Source organism: Python bivittatus, unplaced genomic scaffold (assembly GCF_059951505.1).
Source record: "Python bivittatus isolate LINGU-HERP-01145 unplaced genomic scaffold, Pbiv_v1 ctg000850_np1212, whole genome shotgun sequence".
Taxonomy (NCBI): domain Eukaryota; kingdom Metazoa; phylum Chordata; class Lepidosauria; order Squamata; family Pythonidae; genus Python; species Python bivittatus.
Genome location: NW_028277112.1, coordinates 34,257,722 through 34,277,452, shown reverse-complemented (window position 1 = coordinate 34,277,452; position 19,731 = coordinate 34,257,722). Strand labels below are relative to the sequence as shown.

The following is a 19,731-nucleotide window of genomic DNA, read 5'->3' as shown; positions in this document are numbered from 1 at the left end:
CAGTTACAGTAGCAATGGGTGCATCATTGGAAGACCTGAAAGACCAGCTTAGGGACAGATTGTCATGAAAAAAGCCTATCTATGTGGTCACTAGGAGTAACACTAACTTGATGCCACTCAATCAATCAATCAATCAATTTACATGTAATTGGAAAGTCTCATAGTTCTCAGGAGTATGATCACTGTGATCTAGAAGCCTAAAAGAAAAAGTCACTACTTTAAAAATTGCACTAATTTGAATTAGTATTGTTTTAATTGCTGTATTGTAGTAATTATTATTATTAATCATTATCTCACGGGGATGTCAAAAAAAGTAAAGATGGTGGCCACAATTAATACTAAAATTATAAGAAGCATAATGAATTAAAATTAATATTCAAAGTATTTCATTGCTTCTTTCCTGACTTTCCTACTACTGACTCATCACCAGTAACATCTTACTACAGGCACTTTTGGGATGCCTCCCTCAGCCCTGGATGGCCAACTACTGTGTTCCTCTCTGTATGGAAGTGTGAGGGCCTCTTTTCCTTCTGCTTTTCCTGACAGTCCAAGGGATTTAGTGTTCAGTGATGGAATGCCATGCAAAACTCCGAACCTCAGGAAAATTAGATCTGGCAGGCACCACAAATTCTTCTTTGTGACAATAATACAACTTTGATTGACATTTACTCTGCTATCCCAGCATGTTCCGCCAGTTAAAGACACAAAGACTTTTCTACCCTTTCCTCTTAAGTTCTCCTCAGAAGCATTAACCACAGATAAATTAAGCCAACTGAACCAACCGAATATTGATGATATATCATTACCAAGCGATATATATTTAATTGTTCCTGTAAATGGTTTAAACAATGGCTACCATGTTCTTTCATAAATAAACATGCTGTATTAAATTGCCTAAGCAACTCTAAGGGATGACTACAAACAACATGCAACATGAGGTACATTTGCAAATAATACTGAATTTATCACCCAATGCTGTAATTAAAGTTTTACTTCATTTAAAGTGTTAACCCCCATCATTCATAAGCTTCATCTATTCCTGTCCTTGTTTTAGCATTTCTTGATATAATTTATTATAAAATATATCTATTTTTATTCCCTGCTTTATGATCTATTTTTATGATAAGCGAGTGAGTTATATTTTGTCTTAGTTAATTTCTTAAACTAGCTGATGTGGATATCATAAATCATCGTTATATTGTCACATTATTGCTGTGAATATAGGCACATTTACATGGAAGTTCCACTAGTCCAAAATAGTAAGATCTTCTAAAACTAATTGTAGTCAGAGATTCAGGAGAGAGATTGTGCTTTATGCCCAACATATAGGCCTCTGCAGGGAAGCAATGAGGTGTCAATGACACTGCATGCACCATATCATCACGATGCAAAAGATGCAACTTACATGCTTGCATTAGATGTTGTGACACATGTACTAAGTTGCATCTTTTGCGTGATGACATTACACAAATGTGCTTTTTTTGGACATCATTACGGCTTTTTATAGATGCTGTTGAATGGGATGGGATTTACTGTTTCTATTACAAATAACATCCTCAGAACTGGGGGCTAGAAAAGCAAGCCTCTGAATATGTGGGATGTGTGGCAGCCTGTCCTATAAAGGACCCATTCATGTAGAGGATGGAGCCTTGATAGCCCTTGTCAGGTAGGACACATGAGCATTCTGTGACCAAGAAGTAAAATTCATAGTAGTCCTTTCTATGGAATCAATACCCACATCAAACCTTCCCAATACATGAAGCATTATCAAAGTATGCCAGGATGAGTCAATATGCCAGAATCCTAGGCCCAACAGGAGAAAAGTATCTGAAGCATTAGGTCCACGGAAGATCAGAGCCAGAAGAACAGAGGGAAGATGTGGTAGTGGCCTCAGTAATGACAACAACTTTGCAAGTCTAATGGACAGCAGCAGATGGATAAGCTGGCAGCACCTGACCAGCTCCTTGCCAGCTAACTTTTTAGTTAGGCTTGGTTTGTTGCAAGCATTCCAGCTAGAGTTGCCAGCAGTTTTCTCGGTTGTCAGAGACTGATGGTTACCAAATCATCAGGGCTCTCAGAATCTTGGGAAAGTCCCCCAAATCCTTTCAGAGTAGTGACTGGAGTGGTAGGGAGAGAGACAGGACAGGCCGACTGACTCATAGAAACTTCTGTCTTGCACGCAAGCATGCAGTACTACTATCCAATTATGGCTGCCAGATCCAGTGGCCGCTAACTGCAGCAAAGAGTTAAAGTTTCTGAATCATTTTGCTTCCATCTAGTAGGTGGAGAAAGGGAAAGAGCTGTCAGCTTTCTCTCCCTGTAATTCTGATGCAAGTGACATAGCTGTCTCCTTCTGCTATTAGCAGTGGGGAAGTTGCCATTTTGATCAGAGTCACTGTAGAAGGGGTAATTTGGTATTCTCCCACTGGCCTATTCACTAATATATAAGTGGGGAACAACTGCCTGTTTCTTATCAATCAGGTGGTGTATTATCAGCCAGTCAATGGTCATCTGCTTGCAGTCGTTTCATTACCCAACTAGGTAACATCATCAGTGCAAGGTAATGAAACAACTACAAGTGAACAACCAAGCTCAGAGAGAACCAAGAACTCCACAACCTTTCATCTTTAATCCACAAAGCATAAACTTTAATCACAAACTCACAAAGCATGCACATACCCAAAACAAGCATACAAACAACAAACAAAACGCCACAGAGAAACAGGGTGGAGAATATGAAAAACATAGATAGCATTTTTCCTTCCTTTTTTCTACTTTCTCCCACACCTGCCCTCTTTCTGTGGCAGAGAATGGTGGAGCTCTGCCACCAGGGTGCCTGCTCTGCAACCCATTGAAAGGCATAATGCCAACAATCAGAATAGAAGTGGGCATGTCAAGCAAAGGCTGGGCAAACAAATTTACTGGGGTGCTGGGAGTCTTCCATTGCAGATGGAAGCAGATAACGTGGGTAATCCTGCAGGCCCATAGGCCCAACATTATGGACCTCAATTGTAAGAAGTCTGGGCTCTGATCCAATTTCTTTTTCAAACCCTGTGCATTTGCTTTTGCCAGCCCTCAAGCTAGAAACAATTTCTCGGTATAGGTAGAGGCAGTTTCCTTTCCTTTTGTTATGCTAACAGCACATGAAATTTGCCAACTGCCCTAGAACACAGTCTGTATCAGTGATATATAATACCTCTTATCACTATCCTGTGACAGATAACATCCAAATTGCATTCCTCAGGCTCTCACACACTCCACTTAAGAATCTAACTTGCATGGGAATGGCTCATAACATCAGAAAGGGAGAAATAATCTTTTTTTCCTGGCTTTTAACCATATTGCCTGATGAATAGATTTAATAAACCTGAACGCTTGCAATACTTTTAAAAACACATATTATTGCAGTGGGTTTTGATTTTAATCAGAGGTAGACAATTAGGTGCTCTCCAGAAGTTTTGGGCTGCAATTCCCATAATGCCTTGCGATGGCCGTGCTAGCTGGGGTTCGTAGGAGTTGCAATCCAAAACATAGGTCCAGGTTGCCTATTCCTAATTTAGATTAAAATCTTTCTTCCCCATAATCAAGAACATGGGCCCCTAACCTCCCGTCTTGTGCAAAAGGAATTCCTGGCTTCAGCACCCACTAGTTTAGCTATAGGCCAGCTTTTTTGCACCAGTTGTTGTTCAGTCGTTAAGTCGTGTCCGACTCTTCGTGACCCCATGAACCATCTTGTGCCAGGCCTTCCTGTCCTTCACTGCCTCCCTGAGTTTGCTCAGTTTCATGCTCATTGCTTCAGTGATGCTATCTAACCATCTCATCCTCTGCCGTCCTCTTCTCCTTTTGCCTTCAATCTTTCCCAGCATCAGGGTCTTTTCCAAGGAGTCCTCTCTTCACATTAGGTGACCAAAGTCTGAGCTTGAGCTTCAGTATCAATCCTTCCTTTTGCACCAGTAGCACAAAAATTAATCCCATTGTGAACAATCACATGATTATGGTTTTGGGGCACGCTTGGAAGGTTTAGATTGCCTGATGCAATCTGAGTTACAGAGTATTAAGAGTCTGAAATATCTAACTAACCATAAAAGCTCACATTTTTGTAGCTTTCATGCCCTATTCTTGTTCTTGCATAGTTGGCAGGGAAAAGAGGGAAATTTTCCTGGAAAAAGTCATAACTGAGATCAGCCAGCCTGGAGCCAGCCTCATTATTACTATTTGACATTCAAAATCTTTCTAGATATTTTACCCACATGGATTAAACATTTTACAAAATGGTGCAATACTGTCAGGAAATGTAACAGTAGGAGACTGATAATGACCGTTGGACTCAGCAAGATTTATAATTAATTATCAAATGATCACATAATACAAATTCCCCAAGAATCATTGAAAGTTATTTTTTGTGATTAAACTACTGGAACAAAAATCACTGTTTTAACTTTATAATATGGGGTTTTCAATAATCTCTCACTTTACAGACCACAAAAGTCAGATTTTTAAAAAACTGATCTTTTATAGATTTAGGGGCTATCCAGGACTCTTATACAGGCCTAGTCATATATCATTTGCCTATTCTAGTCATCAGTTGTGTTCTGGTCACCAGTTATGAAGGGAGGACCACAACTGATGACTAGAACAGCCAAGTGATACATCATAAACACTCTTGCTGTGTGAGATTTAATATGTTTAACAGTTGTTTTACAACCAGCCAGAATTACTGAAAGTACGTGTCTGGAAAAATGGTTTCTACATAAAATTCTGAGCATAACAATAGCAGCAACAACAACCAGAACAGTATTAAGATATTCACTGTGCTATTTCATTCCATGCCATTTCATTTTGCAGGTTTTTGAAACACTACAGTTTTATTAGGATGAACGTACACATATCATGAACAGCATTTTCTCTGTTTAATTACCTTTAATCTTCTTATGAGAGGCGTGGAGCAAGATGGTACAGTGACCATCTACTGCTTAGCAATGGGTAGCTTCATCCAAGCCATTCTCTATCAATCTTAGTTCTCTTGTCTCAAAAATGGGAGTTCCCAGGACTTTCAGAATGATGGGACCAAAGCGCTTGAGGTATAAATTGAAGAAGCAGACGTCCCATCAAAAGAATGACTAGGAATTCCAGAGATGATTATTATTAGAGTCTGAACTTTTTCTCAAGATCTAGTCATTTTCTTTTGCAAAGTTTGGGCAAGAATACTATGCTTCTCCTGTGTTATAATAACTAGTCTCCCCTAATCATGAAATGTCCTTTTGACAACAAAGGTAGCTTGTTCCCAATGGTAAAATAGCTGTTTTAGCACCTGTAAATCTGGCTTGCATTTCATACAGGCCTTTTTTCTATAGTGATAACAGGGACAGAAAATGGGCTCTGACAGCATGTTGTGCATTTACAGTATCCAGGGGTACAGGGGGAAAAAAAGCCCAAGTTAATTATGATCACATGGCTTTTGAGAGTCATACTTTTATATTTAGCTCCATAAATCTGCTTTCAGTGAAAACCCTACTCTGCTCTGCAGCATTTGCTACTCATTAAGGCATTTAATTGTTTGTGGTGCTTTTCTTGTACAAGACTAAGGTGGAGGGTGGGGGTGTGGAAGGATTGTGTGAAATGTTGATTTTGTTGCTAAATAAATGGTTTTAAAATAAACCTGGGATGTTTCCTGCTGTTTCTTCTTTCTTCTGCATCTTCACAGGAGGGGTTTCAGCAAGAAACAAATGAACAGAAAGGATGTCAGAACTTTACACAGAGATCTCTGTACTGGAGCTTTTCATCAGTGCAATTTCTATGGTGTCTAGTTTCAGCCCTGAATGCCAAGGTCATAATTTTCAGCCATAGATGGTTCTTCCAGATGTCTTTGGTCAAGTTAATCACAGTACGCCTGAAGGTTATGCTTTCAGGTAATCTGTCAAGTTGTAATTGTAAATCAAGGCCTCCTTCCAGCCAAGAGGCACAGAGTAAAGAAAATAGACTAGGGAGGGTAAATTAAGCAGGGCCAGACTAAGAAGTCATGCCATGCTAGTTATTATTTCAAACAGTTGTTAATGTTTTTGTTTTTATGTAGTCTGAAACTCAGCTTTAAAAATATTTTAAGCAATGTTCGGCAAAGGAATTTTCAAAGAGATACACATTCATTTCTACCTCTAAGGGCCATACTTATCTACACTAATGTCCATCACAAAAAGGTGACTTGATCTAGAACAGGAGATTAGGTAATTATTTATTGTCCTGCATTAGCAGCTGCATGAGCAGACACAATGGTCTTTATGGACCTCCATTCAGTATGAATTTAATTTCCAGTAAGTCTGAAATTCACATAGATCTCACTGTAGTCCTGTATCAGACAGATAGCTAATGCTTAGCCAGAAGTATATGGGTCAGGAGAAGTTTAGAAAAGAGAGGGAAAATTAGCAGGTTATTCAAAGTTTGAGAAATACATACAGTCCTATACATTATTCAGAAATAAATACAATAGATTTCAGTGTGGTTTACTGCCTGATATGTGTTTATTGGATTGATCCTTAGGGAAAGGAGCCTGTGTCTATGGGTAGTCATGGGTTAAATGTGCATACTGATAGTTTATTATGAAATTTCAACTTTGTACACTTGTCCCTTAGTCTTTAATCTTGCCAGGCTACAGCTGTCTCTTTAACATCAATATGTAAACAAACTATCCTGAACCTCTTGAGACAGGCAAAATAAAGATTGGAATAAATAAATGTGTGGTTAAAGTTTAATGAGTTTTTTTTTTTTAACAAAAACACATGGCAGAGTTTTTCTAGGACATGACTACCTCAGATACAGGTGGAAGGAGAGTGCTGAATTCTGGATTTTGAAGCATATTAAGACTCTTATTAAATTAATCAAGTTAATTAAATGGAAGTGCACCAACATTTTGGTGACCATGTACCTTGACATCCAATCTAAAAGGGGTATCAGGTTTGTTTATAAGTATGTCCAAATATTTTTTCTTAGGGTTTTCAGATCTTCACAAAGCCCTATGTTGTCTCACTGTGCCAGACAACGTATCTTCCATAAAACAACAAAGCTAAACAAAAGCAAGCAAACAAACAAACCAAAGGTGGAAATGAAAGTTTAAATCAAACCAAAAATATGGCAGAATTTAAAAAATTAGCATGGTGAAATAGTAAAAAAAAGGTGGCTAAACAAGCTTTCCAGGAATGCTACAGCTGAAAAATGCCTTGTCCTACATCCAACCTGCCTGATTGGCATTGCTAGCAAGACAACAATGGCAATGAAATAGAGAATAGTAAAGGTACATGACCATGAAATATGGACAAATCTCTTCAACATCATTGTGTTCAGTTTCATAATTCCCTAACAATTTCTTTCAATTTCAGTTTTGTTTTGTTTTTTTTGGCCTCCAGTTATGAAATTTTCACATTTATTTATTAAACATTATACTACCTCAAACACATTCAGATCTAAGTGGTTCACAAGTCCAGTGATATACATAATAAAATCACTCTTGGTCTTCACGGACAAGCTATTCCATAAGAGAATGCCTACTTCTACCCTCCCCTCTTGTGGGATATCTCAGTGACCCTCAGCAGTTACTCTTTGGCTGTGTGCATTAGGTGTGCATTAGGTGGGCAGATTCTATGCAGAACAGGCAGGCTTAAAGACACCTAGGTCCCAAATCCTATAGGACTTTATAACTAATACCCAGCACTTTAAATACTCAGTGAGGATATAACTAGGAATGCAGGCTATCTGCCTACTTCCCATGAAAATATTTATGCAGTTATATAAATAACTATATATTATATAAAACAATTATGTTGTATAAGACGGGTGGCCATATAAATCATTTAAATAACAACATAAACAAATAATGTTGTGCATTTAGAGAAATAGTTACAGAAGAGAAAGCAGATTCATATAATGAATTTGTAATATGAATAACCTGACACTTTTTTTTTGCTGTTGTTTTTTGGTACTTTCAAGTCAGTTTGGTGACTTCCTGGAGAAACCCCTGCAATTTGCTTGGCAAGATTTCAGAAGTGGTTTGCCATTGCCTGCTTCCCAGGGCTGAGAGAGAGTGACTGGCTTTGTGCCTAAGGCAGGACTAGAACTCATGGTCTCCCAGGTTCTAGCTTGATGCCTTAACCACTAGACCAAACGGGCTCTCAGCCTTATAGTAATATTAGGTTAGTCATGCAAAAGGTTAAAAAAAATGAGTAAAAAGAAATGCAAGCTATGGAATTATTGCTTTTCAGCTAATTACCTATGATATATGCTTCATCTCCACATACAGTATTGCAAGGCAACTGTGCTGTTTTTTAGACAATTTTGCAGTACAAAACATATTCCCCATCCAGGAAAATCATGTTCAAATCCTTTCTAATAATTCCCCTCCTCTTCAGTCTTTGTTCTGCTCCTGCTGCCCTTGGCAACTGAAACAGCTGTCAAATATGACTTCAGGCTATCTGACTCTCTTGGGAAAATGTATGCATTTTTCTATTTCCTTTCCTTATAAGGAGACAGGAATCCAGGACACCTAACAGAGCAAGTATGCATGAAGGGTAATGACGCTGCAGCTTATGAGGAGTTGGTTCTTCGTCAAGCAAGTCATCAGATGTAAGCACAAATCTGGACCTAGAGCTTTGCCGGACCAAACAACCAGCATGTAGCAGGTGAGCCACACCTCAGCTCAGATCGATGCCCACACTTCAAATGTAAATGTCCCTATTACATTAATATTGATGCCTCTCAACATGGCAGAGCGCCTTTCTCAAAATACTGTAAGTATATTCCAGTTTACCAAAATAAACGAAGTCTGGAAGATAGTGCATATTTGCTTTTATGGGAAATGAAAATTTGATGAAATGACAATGTTTCCTCTGAAAACACAGAGAATCCCAAGGAATAATCTTTTCAAATATCATCCTCTGGAACAAAAGAAAACACTGTTAGTGAATGTGCGTTTTCCCTGAATGTATTTCCTTCTCTTCCAACAACCGACCAGGTAGTTCGTGCCTAAAGCTGAAGACTCAAAAACATAGATAGAACATCTCTTTAGGCAAAGAGGGAGGTCTAGGAATAGAAACCTCCCTTGTCTAGCAAAGGACTGGTCTGCTACAGTGCTCACTGGTAGGTAATGGGTCCAGAGCTAGGGACTGGGAACAGGAGTTATTGGGAAGCATATGGATCTTCAGTTCCCTTTGTTTTTTCAACATGCTGCAAATAGGCCCCATAACTCCATTAGCCTTGGAGTTGAGAGTTTCTCCTCCTCCTCTTCCTCCCCCTCCTCTTCCTCTTCCTTCTCTAGCACAAAAATGGACAAATTATACTCTACAGCAATGTAAGTCAGCATATCCCTTGATATGGCGGACACTTCACCATTGATGTCTTTTTTATGTACCCTGAATAAATAAGATTGTTCTTCCATTCTTTCTTGACGAGATTTTCAGAAGTGGTTTGCTCTTGCCTTCTTCCTAGGACTGAGGGACACTGGCTGGCCCAAATTCACCCAGCTGGCTTTGTGACTAAGGTGGAATTAGAACTCACAATCTCCTGGTTTTTATGCTGGTGCCTTAACCACTATCCCAGACTAGCTCAATGTAACTTTTCCTGATCGATATATGAATTGTTTGTGAATATTTCTTGTGTTTAATATTAGGAGGGCTGATTTGTAAGAAAACTTACTGAACCCTAAAAGTTGTTAGAAGATTTTGGAGTACAGTCTATTTTGAAGTTGCTTTCCTGGCTAAAATATAAATGATAGGAGTGAGAAGTCAATGAGAAACACAGGCAAAGCTCCAAAGATGATGCAGGTTGATAAGATCTTTCCGAATTAACTTAACTTAGCTCTCATTAAAGGCATCATTGTGACAGCCCTCAAGACAGAAATCCTGACTCAACCACAAAAGCAAGTTCAACCCTAGGAGTTTTGGGAACTATCTCATGTTTTCATTTATATTGTGAGAAATGGAGCTATCTTCATGTCAGAAGGTGCAACAGCTGCCTCATGTCAGGGAGAAACATATTGACCATGCAGGTTTTATTAATCATATTTCAGCGTACAAAAACAATTTTCACAGAATTTGACCCTGAGTCTTGTTACAAGAACAAATTCTGTACATTTAGAAAATCATAATTAATATTACTTGTTATTCCAATCACTTTACAGGCATAAATTCAGCCTCCTCACATCATAATACAGTATTCGTGAATCTGTGTGAGAATCTGTGTGAGATTCTACATTGTATCAAAGTGGAAATTATCTGTATTCAGTAATACAAAGGATGCTTTCTAATGGAAAGCTTATTATCATTATGGCTATCCTTAGATATTTATGTGGCATTTATAACAAATTTTGATACACTTACAATATACACAAATGTCAATGTGAGTTTATATAAAATGATACACTGCACAGGGCTGTTTATGTCTGAGGATGCACAATTGTAAAGCTAAATGTCCACAGTATATCTTGAATGCTTATAGGCATGATTTTTGAAGTTGCACAGGTATAAAATAGCATTTTCCACTAATAGAGAGGGAAGGTTAACACAGTGGAAACAAGGGGAAGATTATCTGTTCAAACAGAAGAAATAGACAAGAAAAGATCATGTGGTAGGTATAAAAGAGGCAGGAGATAAGATGACATCCAGAAGGGAGAGAAAGAAAAAAATAACTTCCTAGCCAAAAAAATAAATAAATAAATCCTCAGGATATTTTTGCATGTGTAAGAGAGATGATACTCTATGGAAGTGAAAGTTTGACTTTGAAGAAGCAGGATAGGAAGAGTATTGATGCCTTTGAACTTTGGTGTTGGAGAAGACTCCTGAGAATACCGTGGACAGCCAAGAAAACAAACCAATGGATCATCAAACAAATCAACCCAGAGTTTTCACTCGAGACACAAATGACCAGGCTCAAATTATCCTACTCTGGATACATCACGCAAAGACCCAGCTCTCTGGAAAAGGATCTAATGCTGGGGAAGGTGGAAGGAAAGAGAACAGGGTGACCAGCAGCAAAGTGGATGGACTCAGTTACAGAACCAATGATGCACCATTTGGAGATCTGAAAAATCAGGTTAGGGAGAGTTTGTCATGGAGAAAATCTATCTATGTGGTCGCTAGGAGTCTAAAATGTCTTGATGGGACATAATTAATAAATCAAAATAAATGAGTAGAGTAAAACATAGGATCAGAAAGAGAGAGAAGGGGCCTTTTCCCACTTATATTTAACCATAGCACCACATGTCTTGGCAACTTTTATTTGATTTGACTTGACTTATAGGCAGCCCTGGTCATGAATTAATCTGACCAATGTATACTCCAACTTCCATAAGATGAGTTAAAAACAACACAGTAAAAATATATTGTGTGTGTGTGTGTGTGTGTGTCTCCAAACTATATATTCCAAGGACATTGTAAAGCCTTAAAGGTGATGACCAGTGCCTTGAATTGCACTTGGAAGCCACTTGGTGATCAGTGCAGCTTAGAGTAGTGATGTTGTATAGGCAAAACTGAGTGTGTCCATATTTACTTGAGCTGCTGCTACCAAATGATTTTCTTTCATGTCCCCATTACTTTGCCTTGATTTCCTCCCCAGACCATGAGTAAGACAATCTTAAGTCATCCTTAATGGTGTCACTATAGGTAGTATCTTTTCCCTTACTCTGATCCAAGGCCACCCCTTTAAGCGGGATAACATCTGTAAGATAATAAGGCAAGATAGGGATCAACAATGGGGATAATTTCATTTACTGATATAGTTTTCTACCATCTCAAAGATGGGCAGATGGCACTTTAACTCAGCAGTGAGGAAAGCCCAAAGCACCAGGGTATTTCCACACGAGGATCAGTTCTCTTTTATCCCCCAGAGTTGGCTGTCTTCAGCAACTGAAACTTCTCATTGCTAGCTCAGTTGCAAATCACATACTAAAAAGCCATTTCTCTTTGTTCTGCAGTGGTGAAGCTTTACAGATCTTCTGGGTGATCCATGTTCCCTATGAGGGACATTTGTATTAGTCTTTTTTTCAAGCTCTTGAGCTTCAATGACCTTAGTAGTTCCTTTAAATGCCAGGCTGTTTTGGAATTTTTTCCATTTCCCTTTCATGTGGAATATGGAGTGAGGGGATTTCAGTTATTCCAGCAGAGTGGAAATTATGGCGAAGTAGAACTGGAGCGCACAGCTCCAGTTCCTATGGCCTAAATAGTATGCATTTTGTTTAGAACTTATTGGCCCCTGCACCTGCACAGCTATCAAGGGGTTATTTTATTTAATGCAGAAAGAAGGACAGCCTGATAGCCAGAGAATTTCACCTCATTACAAATGCTCAGATCTGTTCTGTTCTGTTCTGCTCTGTTCTGCTCTGCTCTGCTCCCAAACTGTCTGGAGAATATTATTTTAGGCTTCTATAAATTAGCCATCACTACTTACGGTCAAGACAGATGTTCCAGGTGTAATACAAAAGCCAATCCAAGTTGCTTCTCATAACCAAATGAGAATGAAGTCACATTATGATCTATCAGGGTAAGAGCCCCTTACTCTAGAACACAATAAAGGAATGAAGAAATGTTATTTCATGAGACAGAAGGTTTTCTTCTGCTGACTTGATCCCATGCTTTGAAGAATGTTAAGTTATATTATAACTTCCTCCTATCCCAGAACTTTGGGAGAATGGGTTTCAAGGATCCCAGCTGGAAACTGTATGGGTGGAAAAGGGGTTCTGAACACTCAAACTAAGAAAAGTGAGTCATTCCCACCCACCCTCCCCCAAATCCATTTTTTACCCCAACTTAGCTCTTTTCAGAAGTTAAAGGTATATGGAAAGCTTACATGGAGGCAGTGAAGCAGGATTCTGCACCCTAGCAGCACCCATGGGAGATGGGGATCAAAACAAAATGCTGGCTACATGATCAAAGCCCCACATGCATGATGTAAAGAAAAAGGCAGGGCTTTGATCACATGGCTACAGCTGCCATCTTGAACTTTTTGACTCCTCCCTGAGGACACCCCTGCCCCACTCCCAATCCATCTGCACCCATTTCAAAGATTAAAACCCCTGGAGTAGAGCCTGCTGCCCTAATGCCATTCCCTCAACCTATGCATGCTCTCAGAGAAAGGCAAGGGTCTCGATGTGTTTGTTTTTCTCCTCCAGAGCATTCATTCTGCCTATAATTAAAAGCTTTCCCAGCTTATTTGGCAGCCTTTGCAGAGCCAGGAGGGTTTGCTATTCCTGACTCAAGTAGTGACAGGCTGGTGCTCTGAGCCAAAGCACTGAGTAATTTGAGACATTCCCTTGGTTTCCCCAGGTTCTGGTAATAGGTGGTGAAAATGGATGAGCTGCAGGGAAAGTGATAGCCCTGCTATTATTCAGCTGCTTGTCACATTTAATATGCACTTTGATAATTATGTAGGTGCTTGTTAGGGGATATAATTGCAGTGGTATTTCCCATTTCACCCATGGGCCTTTCAGCAACAAGCCATTCAAGCATGGAAGATGTGAGAACCGTGGAACATCTTCACCCACCTGGAGACAAAGGCTGCTATGCTTTGCTTCGTCTTTCCTGAGGGGACATGTGACTTCATTCCTGTAGCATTAGGATCAGGTCCAGCGTAAGAGAAGGGCTGCAGTTCAGTGGCAGAACACGTTTTGTCTGTATGAGATCTTTATTACAATATATGGCATTTCCAGTTTGAATCTGGAGCTTCTAGTGTTGACAATTCTGGGCTAGTTCGGCTTTCTCCAGTTTGCATGCCCTCCAGGTACAAGAACTTCAACTCCCAGAATTCTCTGCATAGTCATACTTCCTAGGGAATTCTGGGAGTTGAAATCCATATGCCCAGAAAGCACCAGACAGGGGAGCAAGATGGACCCCTGCTCTGACAAGGTGAGTTGGAAGGAAGAATTAGTCTGAATTTTCATTTTGACAGCTCAATTTCCAAAACTTGATATTGTCTTTCAAGCTAAAATTCTCTCCTCTCTTTGAAAATAGTACCAAGATTTAGGAACTTTTATACTTCAGTTTAGAATTCTATCATTAAAATGTAATAAAATTGGCATAGCAATTAGTTCAAAATTAAAATCAATACAATTAAAATAATTGATTATACGAATTGGGCTCAGTATCATTGCACAACAATGTACATATCTGTTAAAATATAGAAATAAAAATTTGGTTAGGGCAAAAATCTCACATTTGCCATAATGAATAGATATATATCTTAACTGTTATCTATAAGTGGACAGCCACATTTCTTGTGGGAGAAATTGGGGTGCCTTATCTCAAATCAGTGCATGCAGTTGTTTGAACTGTGCAGTTGAATTGATTTCTCTATTTTCAAATTAAATACATAATTTGAAATACATAATTTGAAATTTCATAATTATGAAATTTATCTGACCAGCTGGAACCATCCAGGCTCTAGGTGGATTATAGAATTTACATAATGAAAACAGGATGCAAAGTCAGAATAACATTAATTAAAATTGTAGATAGTGGATTGAAATAGTAGATACAGTAGTATAGGATGTTTTGCAGCTTTCTAGAACCCTTAAAATTGGTAAGAGGGGCATTTAGAAAATAACAATTTGCCCTGAAACGTGCACATTTATTTTAATCTCAAAATGAAAAGAAAATATGACATTATTAACATTAGTTAACAGTACTAAAACTGCTCCTGAAAAGTCATCCATGACTTAGACAAACTTTCAGTACAATTTTTGGTTAAAATGATTATGCACATGAAGTTCTCTCAATTCCAAATTATTCTGATTTGGCACACTTAGGCCCATTTCAAGCAAGTTTTAGGCCCAGTTTTGGACCAAGGATAGGTTTGGATGATCCACAGATGATATGTGGTAGAATGAAAGGAAAAGTGCTGTTAGAGCTTTAGGATCTCAATTTAATACACTAGCAACCTTCTAGATCACTTCGCCAGGACGGAACTTGGAGAGAACCATGCTATTTTACTGTGGTTTGGAGTAACAGTTATAAACATTTATTTTATGTAGTAATATTGATTTAAAAAATCTTGGCCATTATCTATGTAGTCCACATACATTAGCTGTCACATGTCAGAAAGTTAAGAACAAGAGGCTGCATGGAATGTCATATAATTAATAAGATTTACAGATACCTTCCTATCAGTACTCTCATAAACCTAAGACATTTTTAGAGAATTATTTTTCTTTATAACTGAGATAAACATAAATGCCAGAAATAATCTGGAGCAGCTTATCAATTAATAAAAGCCTTGGATGAGGACGAAAGACAAATACCAAATTCCAACCAATCCATCACCCTTTTTCTTTGAAAAGAAGAAGACAAGTTTCTAACAGTAAAACAAGATAATACTTTTTACTGATTATTCTTTTGGCATGAACAAAATATGTCTTTAAAAAAGGAAAAAGGAATGGGCATAGACCAACTGCTTCCTCTCCAACAGAAGACTTCTCTTAGCAGATGGGATATGGGGGCAACTTTTAGCAAGGCTCCCTTCTCCTTGCAACAGCCTGCAAATCAAACCACTGAGCAGGTTATGGGGGCATAAAGAGGATGGTGGGGAGAAGGAGCATTGTTATTTCCCATTCTGCTGATGGAAGCCTTCCACAGGTGGAAGATTTGTTCCAAAATTGATATCTGTGAACAGAGTTACACAGAGATCAGCTGTGATTAAGATTTATATTGCAAATAACATCCATATTTTGAAAACAAAAACAAATGAAAAAGGATTGAATATTAAACCTGACCTCTCTGTTGTCCTTCCTACAGATGGCCTCTGCTTGCTTCTTTTGGCCTTTCTGTTGAACCACATTAGTGACACAGATTCTAGCCTTGTCCATTATAGAGAACCAGTAAATTGGGTTGAGTTAACTGTGTTGTGGGAAAGTAATCTCTAGTTTAGAGGATTTTGGCTCGGTGGGAAATTTACACCCTTGTTTTATGAAGCAAGCATCCCTTGCCTGCAGGTAAATTAACTCTCCATGTGCCTCCATGTATCTTGAAAACAGATATATAGAATTCTGCTTGTCTGGCTTTATTTTGGATAATGCTATCAAATATCTATTAAGCCAACTTCCTTACCGATTTACATGAAACAACATCTCCTCTGGAAGAAGAGCTTTTTATAAAGATCCAAACTTTATCACATTGCTTTTGTCAGCTATTCAATGCAAAGTTTCATAATAGCACTTTTTTTTACAAATGATACAAAAAGGCAGTTGGGTTTTTATTTGGCCTGTTTATCTATTTTCTTTCTTTCTTTCTTTCTTTCTTTCTTTCTTTCTTTCTTTCTTTCTTTCTTTCTTTCTTTCTTTCTTTCTTTCTTTCTTTCTTTCTCTCTCTCTCTCTCTCTCTCTCTCTCTCTCTCTCTCTCTCTTCCTCCTTTTTTTGCAGTCCTCTAAAAATAATATCCCCATTGTTTGTTACAAGGACTAGAAGGATCTATTTCCCCATAATAACACTGTGCAGGAAAGATTGCAAAGCCACCATTGATTATGCACAAAGGGACTGTTCTTAAACTACTTTTCATGGCAGCTAAAGTAAGTCGGCTATTAACCAGCATGATGAAAGGGCCGAAGATGGGACACAGGGAACCTGCACATCCTGAATGAGCCTTGTCACAGCTACAAAACTTGGACCATCATGTGCTAATCAGCAAGCATCAGACCAAACTGCCAGAAGCTAAAATATTGAAATGGTAATGACAGACAAGATATAAGCTATGTAAGGGAACATTTCAAACCCCTTTCACGTTCAGACCTCTTTTACTGTAAGGATGAAATGGTGAATGGATGGAGGAGGTTTACTTGTCACTTTATTCATTATTGTTCATCTAAACTGAATTTGGGTTCCTTATAAAAAAGAGAAATGAAAGATGCTGTTTTGAACTATATTAAGTGAACATCCATTTCTGTATTTGATTAACCTGAAGATTCAACTAGTGTATTTTTAACTCATTCTTATTGTCTGAGTTAATAAAAAACCTTACTATTGGGGAGCATAATAATATAAATCTCCCCCCCCCCCATTATGTGTGTGCGTGTGTGTGTGTGTGTATCTTTAAGGCAGTCTTGGTTCCTGGCAGCTGCCTGGATAGGTCCCTGCAGTTTTCTTGGCAAGATTTCAGAAATGGTTTTGTAAGGAATGGTTAGACTAACTGCTTATTTTGCTTCTGTACCCCAAAGCTTTTGCTGACATAGTGACTGTGTGGCTAAGGGTCAGTCTAGATGCTATTAAGGAAACTGGAAAGGCTTCTTTTGCAAATAGGGAACCCAGGAAAGTTACAAGACACTGAGCGTGTAAAAGTTATGCTAATAAGAGGAAACGGAGGGAAATGTGGTTAAGCTAGAAGCCCCAAAGATCTTGCTTGCTCATATCAAAGATCCTGAAAAGGGGAAGCGTCTGCAATTTTCCCCGTGCCTCCTCCCCGCTCCCAGAGCGAACCATGCTAGCTCCGAAAATAAGGAAGTGCCTCCCACGGCTAGACCTTAGCCTGAAAAAGGGAAGAATGACCCAGAACAGGGGTCTACAGGGACTTAGTATAAGGAATAGGAGTTGGGGCTTTCATGGGAGGGAACCTATTTGAATAATATAAGCAAACAGGGGAGGGAAATAAGATATTCTGGAATTAATATAAGGGTGGAGAATAATGTATTCTGTTCAAGTTTCTTTGATTGACTGTAAAAACTCATCTTTATTATGCTTTCTGATGACAGAAAAGGTATAAAAGCTGTTGTAAACTGTTTTAAGGTGTGGCTGTTCTCTGTCTCCTTTCTGCCAGCCGGACAGAGAGGGGTCCACCTTGCTTTTCTCTTGGCCAGAATAAAAGCTGAACTTTCTTTGGAAAAACCTTGGTCTAGAGTCTCATTTGAATTTATAGATTCTGGGCTAGAGAACCTTACAGTTTACTACTGCCTTCTTCCTGAGAGAATGACTGACCCAAGGTCACCCAGCTGGCTTCATGTCTTAAGGCAGGACTAGAACTCACATTCTCCCAGTATCTAGCCTCATGCCTTAACCATTACAAGGAACTGGCTCTTTAATCTCACTCTATGTAGCCATATTCCATATTACAAGCTTCTAGTTGATCAGTACATAGCTTAGCAAATAAGACAACAAACACCAGACTCCACTAATCACTCACATGTATTTATTGGATTTTAATTTTTATGGGATGCTTTGAAGAAAATAAAATCAAACTTGAATTATACAGATAATATATTAATGCTTCCCAGTTTAATTCTAGCCACCAGAATATAGGACAATTACAAAACAGGTTTTCATTTCCACCAGAATCAGCACGAGTTTTGCAGGGTTCTTGCTCGCAAGCCAATTCATGTACAAATGTAGGTGTGAAGGCCTTTCTCTTTGCAGGCATGTGAGTGTAGACATTCTGTCTGAATTATGCTGTCTCCACAAAAGAACAGTATATTTTAAAAAGGCTTTGCCTAAGAAACAGAATCCATAATATATCTAATCAATTCACAATAGGTAGGTCATAACTACTGAGATAAAGCAGAAACAAATAACAATCAGAAAGTTTACATCTAAGTAACGAGACTCTGTATCTGGAGTAAGTTTTACAAACAGAACTGGACCTCTGAACAAAGAGATAAAGGATCCAGTAAAGTATGTGCTGGACCACATCCTAGTAGCAAAATCTTCTGCATGGGGAGAACGAAGCAAATCCAGGTTCAGTTCAGGGGCAATTTTCCAAGCAATGTGTACAGAATTACAGTCTAACTATAAAATCTTAACATCTGGGACTGTTCTGCAGGTTCACTTGCACTTTTTTGGCTCCTTATTTTTCATGGCTGTTTTTGACAGTACTTTTAGACATACCAGTCACTGCCAAAGATGTTCATGAATCACAGGCCTGTCATATTAATTACCCTCAAAGTCTCTTATATCTTTCATTGCTCTTCACTTTCAGGAATGCAGATCACAGGAAAGATAGTGGGTGAGATGAGTAACAAAAGCCTAATATTTCTTACCCGCACTTTCCAAACCTGGTGCCCTCCAGCTTTGGTGGTTTACAACTTCCATGATCTCCAGCCATCAAGATGTCCTTACACTGCAGGAGAAGGAAGAAAAAATAATTTCACAGTAATTGAAAGCAAGGTTTATCTGTGGGCAGCATACAACAAAACTAAAACAATTAATAAATACCTAAAAGATTTATCATTATTATTATTAAAAAACATTAAAAACTATTTTAAAAAAAGCTAAGAAGAGGAAATGGTGCACAAAGGGATGTTAATAATAACGGAGCCACCTCACTAGTTCACCAGTCTCCTCGGGTCCCCAGGCCTGATGGCACAACCAGGTCTTGAGGGACTTTCGGAAGATCAAAAGTGAAACAAACATTTGCAAGATAGCAGATAAATCATTACAACCTAAGCTCCACCCCCTTATATATGTTTGCAATCTGGCATGTACAAAAGGGGTGGGGCTTGGTTAACAATACCGTGCACACCATCTTGTGGAATTGACCGCTGCTGTGCATGCTGCTGACGAGATGTTGAAAACAACAGAATGTCGAAATAATAAACAGAGATAAAAATCAGTCGCTAGGAAAAAGACACCTACGTGCACCAGCATCAGTTAAGCAAAGAATCACAAGCCAAGTTTAAAAGCACGGTTTGTGTCAGGCCTCTGAAAGTAACTCATGACAAAGCTTATAAGACTTTTGCTTGTTTTTCACTAAAAATCACCTTATAGTCATCTTCACTTCTGT

At 38.6% G+C, this 19,731-nt stretch overlaps 1 long non-coding RNA gene across 1 annotated transcript in view; it reads left to right on the top strand.

Annotated features, from left to right (window-relative positions):
* The window catches only part of LOC148213811 (uncharacterized), an 84,071-nt gene that overhangs the window by 16,386 nt on the left and 47,954 nt on the right, over positions 1 to 19,731 (top strand). Inside the window, exon 2 of the long non-coding RNA XR_015793877.1 lies at positions 8,511 to 8,666. This is a non-coding gene — a long non-coding RNA (uncharacterized LOC148213811). The remainder of the gene's footprint in view (positions 1 to 8,510; positions 8,667 to 19,731) is intronic.